Genomic DNA, 6,724 nt, shown 5'->3' with positions numbered 1-6,724 from the left:
TTTTGTATTATTAGTCTCCCGTTCTCGCTTTGCTGAGAAGAGGGAGGGTGCTAGTTTACTCTCGGTCCATCTATCCACCTGTCTGTCCTTCCGATTGCGATTTTCCGGATTTTTCTTTGCACTGTGCCTTGAATACTCACAGAACAAGTATATTCATTACGTTTGACATACTTTTGACAGAATTATATTACCGTTAGGGGACTTTATTTTGCTAGTTTTGGGGAAAAAAGTTATTAAATAATTTTATCATATAGACTCTTACTTATCATGATTGCCTATTCTACTTTCCCGTCTACAATTTATTTGATGATATTTGAAAATGTAAATGTAGTACCAGCAGCCATTCGTGACGAAAATGACATCAAGTCCCTCGTTCAAAATTTGATGTTTTGGAATGATGACCTACCAAATCCATGTGCTCTTCAAAACGAAGTCATCGATTGGAAGATGTTCTGGGAGAGTAAACAGGTAGATTTGACAGAAATCAGTTTACGAGATAGTTTGAAGCAAGCAGACATTGATGTGTTCCCAATAATCCGTACACTTCTGAAAATCGGCTGTACTTTACCTGTTATTTCATGCGAAGCCGAAAGGTCTTTCTCATGTCTCCGAAGAACAAAAACGTATCTACGAAATTCAATGACAGATGAACGATTGACTGGCCTTGCACTACTTAATATGAACACTGGGTTAAAAATTAACGTTATGGAAGTTTGCAAGAGATTTATTTCGATGCATAAAAAATTAACAGGAAAATATTTCATCCAAGTGTGTTGTTTGAAAATTAGTGCCATTGTATTCAACACGATTAAAATATGTCTTGAGAATCTTTTGCAGTTATTAAATATTGATGGAGATCATATCTACAAAAATCATGTGTTATCATCAGTATTGTCATTATGACAGTTACACGAAACATGCCCTATTGGCCCTCTGTATACTTATATATTTGAAAATTAATAGAAATTAAATGTTAAAAAAACACCAAGTAGACATTTTCTTTAGATCATTTACATGTACACAAACAAAGTGGGGTGAAAATTGGGAGCGGTAGATGTTGCAAACAGTACCTAATAGGTCGAAATGTTGGACCCCCCCTTTTACAAATTCCTGGATCCGCCTATGAGAGGTGTGTCTGATATGAAAGAAGGACTTAGTTGGTTCAACATTAAAAATATATGACGCATTTAAAAATCTTTTTTCCTGGAAATCTAATTGCTATCTGTTTAAATTATTTTTTGAGAAATTAGTCCTATATCAAATTGTGAAATTCATGTTCCAAATGTACGATTTCTGCACCCCCCCCCCCCCACCCTCGGTTGGGCTAAATATGTTTAGTTATGTATTGTAAGTAAAAGGCGTAATAATGCCTTTTAAAAAGGCGTAATAACGCCTTTTGGAAAGGCGTAATAATGCCTTTTAGAAAGGCGTAATAACGCCTTTTAGAAAGGCGTAATAACGCGTTTTGGAAAGGCATAATAACGCCTTTTAGAAAGGCGTAATAACGCCTTCTAGAAAGGCGTAATAACGCCTTTTAGAAAGGCGTTATAACGCCTTTTAAAAAGGCGTAATAACGCCTTTTGGAATGGAAAGGCGTAATAACGCCTTTTCAAAAGGTGTTATAATGCCTTTTTTCGCGTTATTACGCCTTTTAAATTTTTTTTCTCTCTAGATTGATCCTAATAGGCTTTCGTACTTTTGGCAGTCATGTGTGTTGTATTTTGAAAAAAATAAAAGTCTTTTCAATTTATTTTTTTTATTGTGAATTTAATCAAATATAATTTTTAATTCAAAATTATATTTTTTACATTCATAAAATTTTCTCAGTTCAATTAATCAATTCACTATAATATTATTAAGTAGGACATAAATCATATTGTATACAATAATTAATATAAATTTATAACATATAAACATTAAAGCATAGCTCAGGTATTTTTTTTAACAATCAGCATAATAACTAGAAAAGAAACTCGTTGCGAACAACGAGAGGTCTTCCGTCCGACTCAGAAAAAAAACCCCGCAAAATCGAGATGAAAAAAGTGATATAACGTTTTATGGAAACAAAAGGGATTGAACCCGGGTCGCCAGCGTGAAAATCCAAAGCACTTACTATTACGCTAAGGGATCACAGGTCTTTATGTACTTGTATAAACTTCTGCAACAGTACATCAGTCTATGAATAATAAAAGGTGGGTCACTATACATAATTTTGAGTAAAATTCCACAAGTAAATCTTCCCTTTCTTTGGAATATTCCATTAAATAGGTGTGACATCTTGAATGTAAAATAGGAACGTTCTTATAGCTTAAATTTCAAGGTTAAGAAAGTATATTTAACACATTTACACATTCCATACCGTATATAGATAAGTAACACTTGATCAGTGAAACAGCTATAATTTTTAACCTATAAGTGAACTATCCCGATTAGTTAAACTTTCATGAAAAGGTTGAAATGTTTCTGAAAAACATGTGTCGCCCTACCACTGTCAAGGAATCAGATACCATTTATGTTCAATAACTTAAATCAGACTTAGAGACAAGAATATTAATATATTTATTAATTCTGTCTTTCTATTAGTTTACTATGACACAAATGTGCATGAACAAAACAGTGCTTACGTTTAATACTTACAATACACATCGATATTGTTTCTTAAAAAACTATTACTTGAAACTATGATTTAGAATTTGTTTTCCGCAAAAAAACAAACGATACTAGGTATCGTATTTCATTTGCACATTTAGTCTTTTCTTTTTCTACTTTGAGAATCAGCCAAAACCAATTGTAGAAGACGTTTGAGACGACCATGGATTAAACCTTAGTTTGACTCAGAATTGCAATAACAACGACGTAACAATCCCAGTATTCCTTTACATTTCATTTATCCTTATTTTACTTTCGTTCAAGCAAGCGCTCGGCTGACTCCGTAAACCCTGACTTGCGAAATGTCGGAGTAGACGGAGAGAGCCGCCATTTTCGACCCGCTTCAGATTTTGAATGCTAATATCTAGAGTTTAGATTTATCAATATGCAAACAAATTATACAGTAAGCATAATAAGAAAGGTTTCTATTAACATTCAAAATACAAATAAAAAACATTGAAAAACAAAAAAGTTAGAAAATACAGACTTTTTGATTTCGCTTCCGGTAGCAACCGGAAGTACTGACGACGCACGAAAAGGTAATTCCGCATATCTAAAAGTCATAATCTATCGTCTCTAATAAGTCTCCAGTTAATATCTTTAGCCATTTTTGAAAAAAAGGGGGAACAAAATTGCATTTTAAAATCAGAAAACTGTCAATAACTTGGAACCAAAAGTGAGTATTCCAAATTTTCCTAGTCATGCCACAACTTCATATAAAGACGCATAATTAAGGTCTTCCGTTTTCACGGAAGACCTTCTAGTGATTCTACTGTTTCTTATTATTATTTTTTTTTCCCAAAGTTTTTTGCACGCGATTTCTCGAAAACTATTCAGTGGTTTTCAGTGAAACTTTCAGAAATTATGCGTCTTAATATGAAGTTGTGGCATGACTAGGGAAATGTTGGGAAAGATTTTCTCATGGCGTTTGACTCAAAATTATGTATAGAGACCCGCCTTTCATTATTCTAATACAGATGTACTGTTGCAGAAGTTTATACAAGTATAAGAAGACCTGTGATCCCTTAGCGTAATAGTAAGTGCTTTGTGCTTTCGATTTTCACGCTGGCGACCCGGGTTCAATCCCCTTTGTTTCAATAAAAAGGATATCCCTTTTTCATCTCGATTTTGCGGGGGGGGGGGGGGTTCAGAGTCGGACGGAAGACCTCTCTCTTTCTTTTCTAGTTCCTGAAAGTTTCACTGAAAACCACTGAATAGTTTGTGAGAAATCGCGTGCACAAAATTTTGGGGAAAAAAAAATAATAAGAAGAAGAAGAAACAGTAGAATCACTTAATTATATAATCAGTATGATGATGAACAGCGTGTTATCCCTCTCGCGTATTTTGCTTTAAAAAATTACACGCTAAGTTTGGACTTTCAGTAAGGCGTGGCATTCTCGACGTTACCTAATTAGCTTCTGAAATTTACCAGTGAAGTATAACATACGTCACTGAATTTACACAGCTTTCCTTCACTGTTGAAATATACATATGATAAAAATGCGGCCGAATGTCAACTGGTGTAGTAAATTCTCTCACGGCACAAACGTGGGGCATAAGTCGTCTCATCGTTGTCAACAACAATTTTAAGTTCCTGATGTTATTAATTTCTTAACCAATGAGAATCTACTAGTATTCGCCATTACGTAGCGCCGAGAATGCCACGCCCTACTGAAAGTCCAAACTAAGGAGAAAATCGTCCTATTATCAGAACAGACTCAAGGATGCTTTTCATGACCCACCAATTTAACATCAAAACATACTAATAGATACATAATTGTATTATAATATGATAACTGAAGTAAAGTTAAGTTTGAGAACATTGTATGAAAAGACCCCTGAAATGCTTAAATCACTAAAATTATAAAAATAAAATTTAAATAATGAGAACTTGTACAAAAATTTAATTTTATATTATTATAAGAATGGATCAGGGATTTTCAGTGATAATGAAAAGAGGACCCTCCTCCAATTATTAATATTTACATTTCCAATGTCTTTGTCCGAGATAAAATTACCAAATGTAAATGTACTTTATTTCCCCATCAATGTATTGGCGCGGTTCCAAAAAAACCACGTGCAGGGAGGGACAAACAGCTAGACAGAAGCAGGGCTTTGAGCGCGTGGATTGGGGAATCAAAGCATGTAAATATAAGGAATAACTGTCAGATTTTTCAATTTCATGAAGATGATCAATAGATTGGCTTGCGTAATAATTTTATGCATAAACGCCTTCGGCGTTTATGCAAATTATCACGCAAGCCAATCGATTGATCACTTCATGAAATCGAAAAATAAGACAGTTATTCCTTAAATAAAAAATTAATTTCTTTTGATTTATTATAAAGTTTATAGTCAAAATGCACACTTTGAACTTTAAATATTATATATACATGTATAACCCTTTCGGAGGATGGGAAATTTTCAGTGCGTGGGGTTCTAAGAACAGATCGAGGTAGGTGTAAAATTCAGTGTTTTGAAAATAAAAAAAAAATCAAGATGAGTTTGGGAAATAAAACCAACTCAAAATACATTTGGAACGTTTAACTGATGATTATGTTGGTCATGTCTATACTAGCATGTGTTTTCTAAGCCATTGAGTAAACAGAAAAATTATTATAACCACGACAAATTTATTGTGTCCGGATAGGGCCATTTGCTAAAGCTCAACAGCGCGTTTAGAAAAACACGCTATCGCGCTAACACACAACACGCTAACACGAGTTCGCACAACACGCTGACGCATTAACACACAACACGCTAACACGAGTTTGCACAACACGCTAACGCGCTAACACACAACACGCTGACACGAATTCGCACAACACGCTAACACGCTTTCAAAAGCAACACGCCGTCCGGTCGCACTAACACACAAAACGCCATCGCGAGTTGTGTGTTAGCGCGATGGCGTGTTGTGCGAACTCGTGTTAGCGCGACGGAGTGTTGTGCGAACTCGTGTTAGCTTGACAACGTGTTGTCCGAACTTGTGTTAGCGTGACAGCGTGTTGTTCAATGTTGTGATAGCGCGATGGCGAATTGTGTGTTAGCGTGACGGCGTGTTGTGTGTTAGCGCGACGGCATGTTTTTCTGAAAGCGCTGTTGAGCTTTAGCAAATGGACCTATCCGGAAACCATACAAATGCTTTACGAGGCACATTGGTTAAATTAACTAGGTATTTCTTTCAGTGTGTCACGCTATCGAATCCTTATACAAAAAATGCGTCACGCTACTGAAACTTCACATAGCACGCCTTCGCACTTCCTCAAAACTCATCGTCAAGCTAACAACACTGTACACAATCTATTATCTAATGTGTTAGCGCGATGGCGTGTCGTAAACAAAAAATGCTCTATCGCGTTGTTATAAACGCGCTAGCATGTTGCTAGCTGCAGACCTGTAGCTCGTTGGTCGGAGAAAATCGGGATGGACGACTTGCATGTCCATCCCAACTTTTTCAGACCACTGAGTAATAAGGGCGAAACGATTACACGTGTAAACGGCGACGTTTCGATTATATGCTCTAAACGTTTACAGTTTGAGTAAACGTTTACACGAAGGTCATTATCAATGTCTATCAGAAATAAAGTTTAACACAAAAAAAATTGTTTTATTTCATAATTTACAAAAGAAACACCGTCTTTGGCCATTTGATAAGCAACAATCTAAACCGGAAACATACAAACTCCATTCTCCGGGACTACTTCCGTGCCCTACGAATAACGCCACTAATGATATGGAGTTGTAGCGTAACGTAATACTGAGCTGTCTGGAGCTTGGGGAAACATATTGAATGAAAATATCTAAAACCCGATACGGGCTAACATAATTAATTCCGATTTCCGAGTTGCTAATACTAGCGATGTTTTAAGACACTTGAAATATAAAACTTGATATATTTTGATTAAATAAATATAATACATTTTTCACAAGTCTTTGAAAAGTTTCAATACATTCAGCAGGTCCTGTTTTTACTTTTTTCGAGATTAAAAGATCCATCTTTACAATTATTTTTTCTACGTCCGGTAACCAAATAAACCAAGCAGTTGGGTGACGAGGTCGTAAGTGAATGAAT

Source organism: Saccostrea cucullata, unplaced genomic scaffold (genome assembly GCF_032062105.1).
Source record: "Saccostrea cucullata isolate Sc308-1 unplaced genomic scaffold, CSIRO_AGI_Scuc_v1 ctg160, whole genome shotgun sequence".
In the NCBI taxonomy this organism is placed as follows: Eukaryota; Metazoa; Mollusca; class Bivalvia; order Ostreida; family Ostreidae; genus Saccostrea; species Saccostrea cuccullata.
This window is presented reverse-complemented; position numbering follows the sequence as displayed.